The sequence below is a fragment of the Jaculus jaculus genome, chromosome 14 (genome assembly GCF_020740685.1).
Source record: "Jaculus jaculus isolate mJacJac1 chromosome 14, mJacJac1.mat.Y.cur, whole genome shotgun sequence".
Classification (NCBI taxonomy): Eukaryota; Metazoa; Chordata; class Mammalia; order Rodentia; family Dipodidae; genus Jaculus; species Jaculus jaculus.
This window is the reverse complement of record NC_059115.1, coordinates 51,768,395-51,784,641: the sequence shown is the minus strand read 5'-3', so window position 1 is coordinate 51,784,641 and position 16,247 is coordinate 51,768,395. Positions and strand designations below refer to the sequence as shown.

Genomic DNA, 16,247 nt, shown 5'->3' with positions numbered 1-16,247 from the left:
TATAAACTAAAGAAGAAGTCTCCTATTCATAGCACACAATTATAAGACTTTTTCTTTTAATTTTTTTAAATTTATTTGAGAGCAACAGACACAGAGAGAAAGACAGATAGAGGGAGAGAGAGAATGGGCACGCCAGGGCTTCCAGCCTCTGCAAACGAACTCCAGATGCGTGCGCCCCCTTGTGCATCTGGCTAACGTGAGACCTGGGGAACCGAGCCTCGAACTGGGGTCCTTAGGCTTCACAGGCAAGCGCTTAACCACTAAGCCATCTCTCCAGCCCAATTACAAGACTTTTAATAGTAATGATCATTTTCTAAGCACATTCTTTTTTGACATGTATATGTGTTTGGTGTTCATATGTGTGAAATACATTCTATTTTAGGGTAGTGGTGGGTAATGATTATAATAGACACTAATATCTTTACTTTATTAACAGTGTGTGAATGATTCATATTTTTAATGCACATCATATATGTTTTAAGCAGAACCCATTGGGTGGGTCAAAGCTCCCATCCTCAAAGGAAGATATATTCACTACAGTCTTTAAGAAACTCTACAGGTATCATTGCAATTAAATAAACGGTAAGTTATAATTGGAAATGCAGGATAGTAGCAATTGCTTAAACTGACCTCTGTACAGCATGATCAAGGAAGCATGCCAATTAGCCTTCTTGTCTACAAAGTGTGAGAATTCTAATTAGCACTTCACTGCTCAGGCATGCATGTAAGCCAGCTGATTCAACATTCCTCTTAGGAATGTAATATAATTCTGAGGAACCTCGCTTTTCTACTTTTGTGGGGGGGGGTAGAAATCATTAGAACATGAAAAATTCTAGCACTTTTTCTCATAATTTTTGCTTTCTAACTTCTGGGGAAAGCTACTTGTGCCTCCAAAATATATTAGGAGTATCCCAACTTCTAGGGTGGTCTGTTTTCCTTTTCTGCAAAAATACACACGTACTCAAAACTGTCTGACCTTCAGTGTCGGGAGGGTCAACCAACTTTGGGAAACTAGTTACAAAACCCAAAGTGTGCTGGAGTTGAATAGCTGTGAGATAAATTTTGCTCTTGCCAGCCAAGCCCTGGCTTGTCGTTGATACCACTATGAGTGATATAAAGTGTACTATGTCGACCACAATACTAATGTTCACTTTTCCTAGACTCCACTAATGGTTTCAAATTTGTAAAATAACATAGACATTCCCTCTCAACTGGTTGAGGTTAGCAAGACAAATTGTAGTGGCTCTGGTTCCATCTGTCTGTATACATGACTGATGTGACTTTCATTTTGTCTTCTTACTGAGCAGATGGCCATTTCCTTCTCTGCCCACCTGACCCCAGACTGGCCTTTAGTTTTACTCTTAAGCAGATTTTGATTTTAAATATTAAAATAAAGTCTGGAATACACTAGCACTATTCTGAAAACACATACTGCATAGACTACAGGGACATATTTCATCAATTTCAAAGTCTTCTTGGCATTGTTAGGTGAGAGAAAAAGATAATTTTGGGATTAGTTTATAAAAAACCCCAAAGTGAACCCTTAATTGAAAGATGAACTTAAAATATATACATACATACATACATATATATATAATTATATATATATAATTATATGTGTATATATATATGTATATATACACATTTACATTTATTTCAGAGAACATGAAACTATAGATAAAAGAAAGACAAAAGCTTAAAAGTCTCATGAATTCTTGATACATGTGGTTAATTATATTTTATTTATATTTTAGGATATAATTATAAGGATTTTGTAAGTAAACACATATATATTAATATATACTACATATATTATCATATATATATTATCATATATATATATATATATATATATATATATATATATATATATATATGTAAATGGATAATTTGAGATACTAAATTGTTTGTCCTCTTGCTGTGGGTAATTTTCCCAATTACTTTCTGAGATAGTGGTTAAGTGATTTTTTTTTCCTCACTGAAGGAAACTCATGACTTTTGTGTGTAAAAGCCAGAATAAAATGTTGCCAAAGAAATAATAATATCCACTGAGAGTTTTTGCTTAAAGTAGATTTATAGAGCAATTGTATCAAATTGCCTAAGGAAAGAAAGACCACCTGGAAAAGGTGAGCTTAGGAGAGGAAAAGCTTCCCAGCACTGGGTAGCAGAAGATGTTTGAGATCTTTTGCACCCTGTATTCTCTTAGGTCCAAACAGATTATCAGAACTTCTAGTGGTCCAAGGCTGGGCACTGGCACTATGAAGCCCTATTCTGGTACTAACTCTAGGTCTTCTGCTTGACATCAACATTGTGGAGCCTTCAAGCTACAAGGACCAAGCAAGATGGTACTCATATCCATGGTGACCAGTTTGGAACAGAACACAAAGGTACTGCCCCAGATTTCCTGGCTTACTGGTACCTATGAGATTCTCATATAATCCCAGAGAACCAAGCACTACAAACTTCATTGCAATGAAATTTCTCAGTAATCAAGTAGATTATCTTTTGGAAAACATACTAGGTTTTGGAGACACATGCTAATGCGATATTTTAGGCTAAAATATCATCTAAGACTCCATCTTGGTTAGTTCATAACCTGTAGAACTGCAGATATTTGATTTGGTGCCCCAACAAGGAGTGAGAGGGGATTTCCTCCCATCTAAGGGCTTAAGGAGCAATTTGAGTTTATTTAAAGAAAACAAAAACTGTGGTATTTCATGAAACCTAGCATAGTGGTTCGGAGAGTAAATTCTAAATTATCACAGAGGTTTAAGTCATGCCTCTGTCATTATTATCTACATCATTTTACATATGACAACCTTTGCAGTAATAGAAGGTTAATGTGAGGATTAAATGAATAAGAATAATTAAGTCAATGTGAAACACCATCATTTTTGCATATTTTCATTAACAGGCTAAAGAATTTCTTCCTTTCTAATTGGTCAAGAGGTTTGTTTTTGAGTAGGAATTGGGTTTGTGACAAAGCTACTTCTCTATTTGCTGTGATAATCATGTGACCTTTTTATTATAGTGGTGAATGATAATACCCAATTTTATTAAGTATACAAATTAAATATATAAATCTTATGTGGTCATGGAATGTTACATGGTAGGATTTGCTGGAATTCATGTGCTAACATTTTGTTAGGATTTGTATGTCTGTATTTCTAATTAAGTTTGGTTTGTACTTTTCTATTCATTCACTGTCATTGTCAGGTTTTGGTAATTAATCTTGAATAATTGGGGAACTTTCCTGTGTTTTATGATTCCCTTAAACAGTAAGCACAAGAGATATATTACCTCTTCCTGAAAATTAGTTAGAATGCGTTTGTGAACTTGGCTCTGGTAGGGATTTCTTTTATAGTGTTGAAATATTTTAAACTATAACTTCCATTGATTTAATGGTTAAAGCCCTATTCCTCTTTTTTAATTGTAGTTACAACTGATTTTGTTATGTCAGTTTTGGGGAAAGTTTATTATGCAAGTTTTAAAATTTATTATCTTAAAGTGACTCTCTCATGGACCTCTTTTATAACTTATGTTTAATGTTTCCCTTTTCTGCCTTTATTCTTCTTATATATTATTTTGGGGCTCTCAATTTTATCTCTCAGTCATTTTACAGGTTGTCTGCATAAATGATTACAAATGGAAGGCACTAATTTGTTTTCTATTGTTTGTTATTTGATATCTTCTTAATATGCTTTGGAATTTTATTTGAATAAGAATCCCTTTTGTTTATATACATTTTGCAGTGTTCATGACATGTGTGTATGTGTGTTCTTATGTGTGAGGTCACATGTGTGTGGAAGCCAGAGGTCAATCCTGGCATCCTTTTCAGTCACTTTCCACTTTATTCTTTGAGGCAGGGTTTCTCACCGATCCTACATTTCACCCACTCCGCTACAATAGCCAGCAGTGAGCCCCACGGATTCTGTCTTTGCCTCCTTTGTCCTGGGATTACGTGTGCAGTGTAGGCCATTGCTTTTCATGGGTGCTGGGGATTTTAACTCAGGTCCTTATGCTTGCACAGCAAGCGCTTTACCCACGGAGACATCTTACCAGTTCCATTGTATTAAGAATCTTTAGGGAACAAACTCAGTGTTGATTTATTTGAATACAACTTTTTTGTTTGTTTGTTTTTTGTTTTTGAGGCAAACCCAATAGACTGGCCGTTTTTTAGGAGGGGAGGGAAGAATTAATGCAGCAGGGACTCCAGCCACTGCAATTGAACTCCAGACATGTGTGCACATGTGTGACATCGCATGCTTGTGTCACTGTGCGTCTGGCTTACATGGCCCCTGGAGAGTTGAACATGAGTCCTTAGGCTTTGTAGGTAGGTGCCTTAACCACTATGCCATCTCTTCAGCCCTTAAATACACCTTTCATTCATTTTCAAAGATATAGCTGGTTTTATGATTCCAAGTTAGCAATTATTTTCTCTCTATATGTCAGCTGTCAATGCAATAGTGGTTCTCTTAGAAATCTTATTTTTGATTTTTTAAATTTTTCTAGCTTGGTTGTTCTTAAGAATTTCTTTTTCCTTTGATGTTTGAAATTCAATTTTACTGTCTCAACAGAAACATCATTTTGTTTATTCTACTTGGTACTTGTTAGATATTATGAAGCAGGTTTGTGTTTCATCAGTCCTGAAATATTGTCAAATATTAATATTTTCAAATGCTTATGTCCGTCTGTCCTTATCCATGAGAAAGTAGATTTATTATGTTCAGATTCTTACTCTGTCTCTTAGTTCCTGTTTGATGTTTTGTGATACAGCCTGGAAAACTCAAATCTACCATTGAATAAGGTCTTTGTCATATCACATAATTTTTTTTTTTTTCAAAGCAGGGTCTTTCTCTAACCCAGGCTACCCTGGAACTCACTCTATAGTAGCAGGCTGGCCTTGAATTCAGGGAGATCCTCCTACCTCAGCCTCTACAATGCTGGAACTAAAGGCATGAGCAATCGTACCCAGCTTTTCAGATAATCTTAACTTGCTACTCAATTCACATTTTTTTTTTTTTTTTTGGCTTTTTGAGGATGGGTTCCGCTCTATCTCCTGCTGACCTGGAATTCACTATGTAGTCTCAGGGTAGCCTCAAACTCATGGCGATCCTCCTACCCCTGCCTCCCAAGTGCTGGGATTAAAGGTGTGCGCCACCATGCCTGGCTCAATTCACATTTTATATTGTTAATAATTGAAATTTTATATAAATTTTTTTGGGGGGGTAAAATATGCTTAACCATTTCTTACTTTATTGCTACCTGTGTATGCTTTCACTTGTATGTACTATTCCTTATCCATGATGACTATGTTTACAATATCTTTGTCCTGGGCTGGAGAGATGGCTTAGTGGTTAAGCTCTTGCCTGTGAAGCCTAAGGACCCTGGTTTGAGGCCTGATTCCCCAGGACCCACGTTAGCCAGATGCACAAGGGGGCGCACACGTCTGGAGTTCGTTTGCAGGGGCTGGAGGCCCTGGCATGCCCATTCTCTCCCTCTCTCTCTCTCTCTCTCTCTCTCTCTCTCTCTCTCTCTCTCTCCCCATCTGCCTCTTTCTCTCTGTCGCTGTCAAATAAATAAAAATGAACAAAAAAAATTATAAAAAAAAAATCTTTGTCCTAATGTGTTTAGTGACTGAAATGTCTCTGCTTCTGTTTTTTTGATTTATTATTATTATTTAAGGAATTTTATCTTTGCATGTGTAATTAAAATATGTAATTATTTTTATATGTATATTTACTAACCTATTTATATTTATATCTTATTTTTTTATTTGCATTTAAAAAATTTTTAGAGATAGAGAGAGAAAGAGGCAGAAAGAGAGAGAGAGAGAGAGAGAGCGAATGAGACAGAGAGAGAGAAAGAGATAGAGAGAGAGTGAGAGAGAGTGAGAGAGAGAGAATGGGCACATCAGGGCCTTCAGCCACTATGAATGAACTCCAGATCCATGTGTCCCCTTGTGGCACATGTGTGACTGTGTGTTTACGTCACTATGTCTGGCTTAAATTGGAACCTGGAGATTTCTATGAGTTCTTCGGCTTCACAGGAAGTACCTTAACTGCCAAGCCATTTCTCCAGCCCTATTCGCAATGTTTTATGGTTAATTTATTTGCAGAAAACATTTGAGTTCTGTAGGTTAAATTATTCTCACACTTAGGATGCCCTTGTATTAGGGCCATTGTACTTTTGTGACTACTCTGAATTATTCTTAACAGTTGGATTATTTTAGTCTGCCTAGGTAATAAAGTTTAGGCTTAAAAAGGATGGTTTCTGGTTCCTGATTTTCCACAATGATCCCATACTTTCCCCTGATGTCCCAGCAGACAGTTAATATTCCTTACATATCTTTGTGGTGGGGTGTTTCTACTTGCCCTTGAGCAGTTCACAACATGACAGCCTAGGTTTTATGAGCAGAGAGACTCCTCCATTTTTCAATTTCCATTCGAGTGAGTCTTCAGGCTTGTCCCTGTTATATTACAGATACTTACACTAGGAAATGTAACAATAAGGAATCGATAGAGAATTGACTGAAAAAAAAATGATATCCAGATAACACGTAAGTCGGGAAGACTGTCAGCTCCATGAGTAGTATAGTCATGTATGCCAGGAAGAGGATTGGATTTATGGCAAGAGCAGACCCAGAGACTACTGAGGTATGCTGCCGAGAATTTGCACGGTCAGAAGTTGGAGAGCAAAGCCAGACCAGCCACCTCTCACAACTGTAAAATCAGAAACCTTTCTTATGACAGAGAGAAAGTAAGCTTTCCGACCTCCAAATCCTTGAAGGTCTTTCAATTTCAGATAATCGCAAGCCTTGCTGAAGTTCACCTAGGAGCCAAGTTAATGTTAAAGCATTGGCTGTGCCTTGGATACTCCTGGCCTCCATTCTAGCTAGGTGCACCTCGTCAGTCTCAGAGTTACACAATATGCAATATTACCAAGGAGCACATTTTAGATCAGAACACACAGGCCAGGGACACAGTGCCCATTTATCACCTTATCCCTCTCTGAGCTAGCCAAATATGGTCCAAAGAAATTTCTGAACTCAGTGCTGTGGCACGGGGGAACGTATTAGTTACTCAGAGTTCTCTGGAGACAGGGTCTTCGTGTAAATAATCCAAAGGTTTGGAAACAGATGCCTTGTAGAAACGGCTTTTGTGAAGAATTATGGATAACAGGCAGGGTCTCAAGGGGGCCAAGGTCACTGTAGCAGACAACTTCAGGTTCGCTGAGAGGAACTTCCAGACCAGGCACAGTTATGGAGGAAAGGATATTTATTGAAGCTTACAGATCCAGGGGAAGTTCCATAATGGCAGAAGAAGCTGGCCTGCTTTCACAGGCCCAAACAAAGGAGAGAAGCACAAGCCAGAAGGTCAAAAGCCACAGCACACTTCAGGAACTCCAGTTAGGCACACTTTGCATATCTTAAGATTGAATCTCAGACCCAGCACCACACCTTAAGATCCACCCAGAGATACTGCCTCCAGCCAGGTGTCTGCAGATGCAAACTACAAACAAACAACTGAATATATTGGGGGCCATCTATTCTATTCAAACCACCACAGTCACCCTCAGAATATCTTAAGTTTATTTGTGAAAGGGACTCATTACAAAAGTGAGCAGTGTGGTGGGGGTTTATTGGTGAAAGGCAAGAGACAGTTCAGAGAACTCGAGTGACAAATAATCCTCAAGCTGAGTGGACGATGAAGAAGACGACTTCAGAGCTAGAAGGAAAGAAGGTCTCAGAAAGCAGCCCTGTAGATATAAAAGAGTGCCCGGCTATTCGGGAATGCAGGATGCTCAAGTTTCTGTCTGCTCCCTTCTTGCTGCTAAACCCAGCCCATGAAGCCCACTGATGTACAAGTCAGCATTTGTACATAGTGAGCAAGGGACTGGTTACTAACAACCACACCAGTTTGTAACTCAAATGAAGTCTCTAATCCTTCATATGTGGAATCCTCAGGAGAATTTCTACACCCCTTATTTTAACAAGGATCTATTCGGTCTGCCAGTCAAACTGGCTTTCTTCACTCTTTATCACCCATTCTCTCCAATTCCACTACTTTATTATTTTCTAGATGTCATTTTGATTATAGGTCTTCAAAATATTTTTTTCCAAAATATTCTACTTTTCTAGGATCTTTGCCATTTATCTGTTTTTTCTTTTCCTCAGAAATTTGGAAATCTGGGTAAAACCGATATGGACAGAGTATTGATATTGGGTCATACTGATTCATTTTTCACTGTCTCTGACTGCTACTGAGTTGTTTTCAGTGGAGTGTGTGGCCAATTCAGAAAAATATTCACCTGGACCTCTTTGTTTTCAAGAATCATGTGGGTAATGGTTTCTGGTGACTTTCTTTGATGAGACTAGCATATTTATCTGTATTAATAAATAATAGATTACCCTGGTTTTCTTTGCAAAATTAATTTGGTAAGGTAATTATAAAAACTTAGAATATTTAAATATTGGATGTGGTATATTTAAAGAAAGTATAAAGCAATTTAAGAAGAGTCATATTCATATGGTGTTGTTTTGAAAAGAATCACATAAAAAGTTGGCACAGAGAATCATATATTTGGTTAACCATGACCCAGGTATATATTTGAGACATGTTACTTAATTGAGTCATATAAACATTAATCATCTAATGGACAGTGTATGAATGTTATTTTTAATTTTATCTTTTTTATATTTAATTTAATTTATTTATTTGAGAGAGGGAAAGAGGAAGAGAGAGAGTGAGAAGAAAGAGAGAGAGAGAGAGAGAAAGAAAGAAAGAGAGAGAGAGAGAGAGAGAGAATGGGCACATCAGGGCTTCCAGCTATTGCAAATGAACTCCAGATGCATACACCACCTTGTGCATCTGGCTTATGTGGATCCTGAGGAATCGAACTGAGATCCTTTGGCTTTGCAGACAAGCACTTTAACCGCTAAGCCAGCTCTCTAGCCCCTAAATATGTATTTTAATCTTTTAGAAAAGTATAATTTGATACTATTGCAAAGTATTTATAACCAGAGTAAAATAAATATTTGACATAGGAGTATTTCTATTAAGTGGTAGACACAAAGTCCAGTATTCTTTATAAAACATTATTCTAGTCACACTGTGTCTTTACTGTAAACCTTCATTACTAGTAAGTGATCCAGTTAGTAGAAATTCAGCACCCTGACATGCCTCCAGAGAGTGGAGTGATCTGACCTCTTTTATTTCTCCAAATTCAGTTCCTATTAACACCTCACTTATCTATCTCTGCCTGGATCCTTCTTGCCTGTGTTTACTCCTGAAAAGCTTCTGTCCTTTTTTTAATTTTCAAGTTAGATTTGCTTCTTCAAGCACTTGTCCTTCTCCCTCTTTGAGGCTCCCTGATATTCTCTTACAGTATGCCTTCCTTTCCCTCTCAGTTTTCACTATACTTTCTAATGACACCTTCCTGTGATTGTTTATTCTAATGTCTACTAGATCATCAGACTGTACCATCTGTGGAGTCTGTTTTATCTCATGTTTATGTTTTCTTTTAATTTGCTATCTTTATCACACATTTATTGACAATATATAATGTATACTGATCACCATCCCCTCCCATTACCTTCTCTTGGCCCCTTTTCTCCTTCTACCTTCCATGACCCTCTTCTTCTCAATGAGTCCCTTTTCTACTTTGATGTCTCTTTCTTCTTTGGGTGGGCATGCTGTGTTGAGCTTAAGTAGGGATGCCTGCAAGAGCACTGATGGAGCATCATTCACTAGAGCACGTGAATCCCACCAGTGCCTGCACCACTGCAGAATATGTTTCTTTCTAGTATTATATCTCATGCCATGTGGCAAAAGGACACTAAGTGTGTAACGATCTAAAGATTTGTAGCCACACTCCCCAGAACCAAATTCTTTGTTGAAGCCTACAACTATGTGCAGGTTATTTGGAAGTGATTACATCACAAGGGCAGTGCCTTTGTGAGTGGGGTGAGTATACTTATAGAAGAGATTCCAGAGGGCATGGTATTCTTGCCTAGGCCTCCTTTTTACTTTGTCTTTATTTTTGTCTTTGTGATGGGGATTGAACATGGTGCCTTGTACCTTCTAGGCAAATGGCATACAACTGAGCTAAAACCCAACCCCTTGCTTGCTCTTTCCACCATTTGAAGACCCAGTGAGAAGGCATCTTCTATGAATTAGGAAGCAAGATATTGTCACACACAGGTCCTGTCAAGGCCTTGGTCTTGGACTTTTAGCCTCCAAAACTGTGAGCAATAGGTTTCTGCTTTTTATAAGCCACACAGCTTATAGAATGTTTAGACTAAGACTTGGAGGAAATGCATGCATGAATAACTAAATCACAGCCCTTATCTTCCAGATGCTACTAAAGGTAGCAGTGTACAGATAACAACACTGCAATCTACAGCCATAACACCCTGAATGCACCCAATCTCATCTGACCTCAGAAGCTAAGCAGGGTCAGGCCTGGTTAGTACTTGGATTGGAGATAACATTGCTACAATGTATAAGCATTGAGAATGTAAAATACAGAAGTAATCAAAAAATAACTCAGGAGGCACCTACATGTAGGTTCATACCACTTGTGCCTTGGAGAAAAGAGTTATGCCTTTCTTTTAACTGAGTACAACATTGCGAGTCCAATTAATACAATTAATTCAATGAAGTAATGAACAACTCTAAGCAATTATTGGAGAATTCAGTGTGTAGTTAAAGGAGGAAGCCATAGGAGCCGAGAATTGAAGCCCATTCTCTAAGGCTGAGAAGCCATATGACTTTGAGTAAGTCAACTGCTTTTAGAGGCATTCACACAACAAGAAAGATTGACTTAAATTATTTCTTCATGTCCTGTTACTACTAAACCTACATGAGATTTAAGGACAGCATATGAAGTGTATATGTAAATAACCACGATGGAAACTTGAAGCTTTGGAGAAAATTCTTCCTGCCTCACATTAGAGTTCATGTTCTCTCTGTATCTCTTTAATCTTTCTGTCTGTCTCTGTCATTCTTCTGTGATACCGTGTGTGTGGGCAGGGGAGAGGGCCTTGTATATAAATGAACTACTCTCATTATTTTATGTTTAACTGGGACCTGATACTCTCTGTGTTCTTAGAAGCTGTGGTTTAATCATTGCTGTGGAAACTGTTAAAAAATCTTTGTCATGCCGAATTCCAGATGGAATACATATGCTTAATGAATATTTACACAAGACAAAAAAATTCTGAAAAGCTCAGTTATAAACAGCCTGTGAAAAATCAGCAAATAAATGAGCTGATGTCTTCATTTTATATAGGTACTTCAATCCAGGGAAGCATTTCTTAATTAAGACCTTAATAATGAAAAAAAAAAAAGCCCCTTTAATTATAGACCATAAAGGTCCATTAATAGAGCTACAGTGAATTTAAAATCATTATTTAGAAACTAATGAGATACTTCATATTCACAGCCAAGTCACATGTTCCACAAAGAATAGTTTTCAATAATTTCGCATCTGGGAAGGTGTTATTTGGGGCTGACCAAAGTGAAATTCTGTCTGGGCCATTCCTTACCTGAGAATAAAGGAATATGTGTTGTTCCTGTCCTCTGTTGGAAGACAGCTTTGCTCTTCCAACATATCCCATAGTATGGCTTCTCCATGGCTTTCCTACCCAACTAAGCTTTCACTTATATGAAATCTTGTCTACGAGATGAATATTGAAATTTTATTTCGAAGTGTATTATAAGGCTTGGAATATTAGATTAATTAATAATACTCTTTCTGTTAACTTTTGACATTATTAATCATCAAACTGAGGAAATAACGATGGAAAAGTAGGTTGGGGCAATTGATCATTAAGTGCACAGTCAAGATTCCACCTAGCCTTGGGACAAATAGTTAGTTTAGAGTTGTCAATTTAATAACATAGAACCTCAGCCTTCTTTCCTCCAAATCCTATTTTGCTATTTTATGGGCACTTTCGCATTCCTTACGTGTAGAAGTTAACACCTTTCTCTTTCTCTTGTTGATTTGTTAGCACACTTGGCATTTTCAAGCACAATTTGTCTTTGCTGATTCCTGTCCCCCATATTCTGCCTCTGTGGTATAGTCTGAATGTGTGTCCCCCATAGACTTAGGCGTCTTATTCAAGCTTGTCTTCAGCAGCCTGGCTAGAGGAGGTGTCACTGGGGGGTGGATCCTGGGGTACAAGCCTAAGGTATGTTGGGGGGTGGATCTGATTTCCACCTAAAAGGTATGCAGGGCAGTCTGAGCTCTCGCGGGGGTTGTGCTGCTTGTTTGCTGATTTTGGCTTTTGACTTTTGGTTTCCGGCAATTTAGTTGCTTCTCTGTGGTTGGATGTATGGGTCAGCTTCTTCTGCCACTATGGAGCTTCACCTATATCTGCAAGCTTGAAATAAATCCCTTTCTTCAATAAACTGTGCCTGATTTGTATGTCTATCCTAGCAATGTGATGCTCTGTACAATTGAAATTTGGTACCAGAAGGCTTGGGGGTTGTTGTTGAGATGAATCTGACCATGTGGAATTTTGTCTTTTTGAACTTGTGTACTGGAGGAGTATGTATGGAATTGGTACTCAGGGCTGAAGATTCCTTTTAGAGTGGTAAGCTAAGTTTATGGGCTATTTTGGTGAGAGTTTGAAAATGCTCAATGAAGAGAAAATTGTACTTGGAAAGTTTGCTTATGAACTTTCAAAGGGCAAAAAATACAGCAGAGAACCTTCCTGGAACTAGGCTGCTGACATAAAGGCTGCCTGCATCTTTCTGCACAAGCCCTAACAATTTTATCAAGGTTAATTCTGAAAGGCATGGACAATTTAAAATAGGAAAAATTCAAAGAAGTTATAATTATAGGCAAAAAGGCAGTTTTTAGGGTCCTGAAACTGCTATTGTTAAGGATGGCCAGCTACTTACATTGCAACAATGAAAAGGATCCCTGAGATGATTTCATACAGGAGATATTGAATGAATAGAAATTTAAACTTTTTTGAAAAGAGATAACTTGAAAGGAAGGACTCTTCAAGGTCATGATTTATTTCCTCCATGGATCCATACCTGATATTGGTTTTGAAAGCATGAAAAATGCAAATTCCAGAAGCTATGGCATGGGAAGCGGGTTAATATTCATGTTTTGAAGGCTAGAAAAGTCAGCGTATGGACCTGAAGATGGACCATGGTTTGCATGGATCTGAAGATGTTTTAGATATGCCAAGACTATACCAGGGCTATAATGGGACACCACTGGCTCAGAATGAAGGGAATGGAAGCAGGAAAAATCCAGAGACTGTCATCATTGGTTCTAAATGTTGGACTCGAACTGAAAATATTTTATGTTTACCTGATGGTTATTGATTTTTGCATTAGTTCAGTGTCTCCTTGCTATACCTTTAAACACTGGAAATGTTTATTCTGTGCCATGTATGTCATGTGTTTGATTTTACAGGACTCACAGCTAAAATACAGTCTTAATCTCAGAGGAGAGTTGGGACTTTGGAACAATCTTAAAGTTTATTCCACTGTGATCAAGAAGAAATGTTCCATTTTGTCTTTTCTAATTAGTTTGGTTTGAAGTCTGTTTTGATGTAACAATGCCCACTCCTGCTTTCCAGCTTCCATGTTCCTGGTAGTTCCATTTCCAGTCTTTGATATTCAGTTCATGAACATATCTGCTGGATAAATGGGTTTTGTGGAGAGAGGAAATAGTTGGGTTTTGCTTTTCAATCTAGCCATTCAGTTTGAGCCTTTGTTGTTGTTGTTGTTGTTTATTTGTTTTGTTTTTTGAGGTAGAGTCTCATTCTAGCCCAGTCTGACCTAGAATTCACTGTGGAGTCTCAGTGTTGCCTCGAACTCATGGCAATTCTCCTATCTCTGCCTCCCGAGTGCTGGGATTAAAGGCATGAACCACCATATCCTGCTCAGTTTGAGTCTTTTTATTGGAGAGCTAAGGCCATTTATACTTAGTGTTATTGCAGAGAGATGGTTGCTGTTCCCTAGTACTTTGTTGGGTGATGTTCTGGTTGACTGGGTTACTGACTTTCCGTTTCCTTTTCCTCTGAGATGCTGCTCATTTCTTGTGTTGGCTGTAGTTGAATCTTTCCTATTTCTTCTTTGTTCATCTGTTTCCTACATGAGGTGTTTCCTATCTGTGTTCTTGAGGATGAGAATGTCTTTCTTCTTTCTATGGAATGAGATGTTCCCTTTAGAATTTTCTGTAGGTCTTGACTGGTTTTCGTATGGTTGACTAGAAATATCCTTATTTCTTCATCAATTATGAAAGAAAATTTTGCTTGGTATGGAATTGTTGATTGGAAGTTATTTACCTCCAGACCTTGGAATATATTGTTACAATATTTTTTAGGGCTGTTAATGAAAGGGTTGAGGTTATTTTACCTCATGTTATTTTACCTTATGTTACCTTTGATTGCCTGTTTAACAGTTGCTGTACTTCTGCTTCTCTGCCTGCGGGATAGAGGGACCCCAGTGGCCAGGCCCAGCTGCAGCCTTGGCAGTGCAGTGTGGACACACTCAAAGAGAGTGGGCCATCTGGGGTGGGTTGGGGTGTTTGCTACGTAGGATAACAATTCCAGGGGCAGCACCAGGTCATCACTGTTGTCCTCCTCCTCCTCTTGAAATCAGCCAACCAACAATGAAGCCAGACCACCAAGAAGGAGACTAAATTCAACCTGTGCACACACTCAAAACTCCTTTCCACCAGCCTCAAGAGGATCCAGAAGGAGCTGGCAGACAATACCTTAGACCCTCCACCAAATTGCAGTGCTGGTCCCAAAGGCGATAACATTTATGAATGGAGTTCCAACACCCTGGGTCCTCCAGGATCTGTGTATGAAGGTGGCATGTTCTCCCTTCATAACACTTTCACACCAGAATATCCCTTCTAGCCTCCAAAGGTTACATTTCAGACAATAATTTATCACTCTAATATTAACAGCCAAGGTATTATTTGCTTCGACATACTGAAAGACAACCGGAGTCCAGCTCTGATCATTTCTAAAGTCCTCTCTACCTGCTCACTGCTAACAGACCAAACAACCTGCTAACCCTTTGGTGAGAAGTGCTGCCACTCAATATATGAAAACAGCACAGCATGACAGGACGGCTCTGCAGTGGACCAAGAGATATGCTGTGTAGACTGAGTCCTCGCAATTCTCGTGTTACTTGGCTGTCACAGAAGAGCTGCTCATGGTTTTGGAGGCGGGTGGGAGTTGGTAAAAAGTAGGTATTTCTATAAAATACATTACTCAGTCTTATTTCCCAAGATTTTGTTGTAACTTGAGGTATCTTGCTACAGTAGATAAAACTGGTAATAGCAACTCTTAAAACTGTCGGTTCGGCAATATTAGCTGATATGTAGTGCAGACAAGGATGTGCATTTGGGTTCAATTGCTTTTAGTCTGTAATTTTAAAAGAGCTTCATTTTGTAGAGATTATACAAATGGCCATTTATGTAAAGTCCTAAGACTATAAACTTTGTTGTTTTTTTTTTTTCTTAAAGTGGAATTTGTTTTCCCTTCTTGGGGAACAATATATTTAACAGTTTTTGGAGATTGTCATCTCATATATATAAAATGGATACATGACTAGGAAACACCATGTAGGAAATAGATAGTTAATGTGTTTTATTTTATTTTATTTTTAGGGTTTCTTTTTGAGGTAGAGTCTCACTCTAGTCCAGGCTGACCTGAAATTTACTATGTAATCTCAGGGTGGCTTCAAACTCATGGCAATCCTCCTACCTCTGTCTTTCGAATGCTAGGATTAAAGGCATGTGCTACCATGCCCTGCAAAAATAAAAATAAAAATTAAAATGTACTTTAAAGGTTTGAATGAGGACTTTTGAAAACTTGTGGTGAAATACCTTAAGCTGTTGACTGTAAGGTGTGGAGTAGGAGTCACTCATTGGATTGGTTCTATGTTGTAGACTTCTTATGTCTGTGTTTGTTACTGTGCTAATAAACAATTTTAAGCACAAACAAATATTGCTGCCTTTGGGTATGAGTTGTTTATGTCATATTGCTACCTTATTGTTTGTGTTATTGATTATTTGTTTTGGATTTTTGGCATTGCTTTTGTGATATTCCGTGAAGAAGTCCCTCTCTGGTTAATTTTCTCTAGAGTTCAAGCCTCTTGTGTTTGGATGTCAACTGTTTTCTCTAGATTTGGGTGATTTTCTCTCATAAATTTATTCAACCGCCATTAAATTCCTTTCAACTTATCTCAGCTCTCTTCTATCCC

At 38.1% G+C, this 16,247-nt stretch overlaps 1 pseudogene; it reads left to right on the top strand.

Annotated features, from left to right (window-relative positions):
* The first annotated feature begins 7,706 nt into the window (after positions 1-7,706).
* Positions 7,707-15,143, top strand: LOC101615890 (annotated as a pseudogene).
* The last annotated feature ends 1,104 nt before the right edge of the window (positions 15,144-16,247 follow it).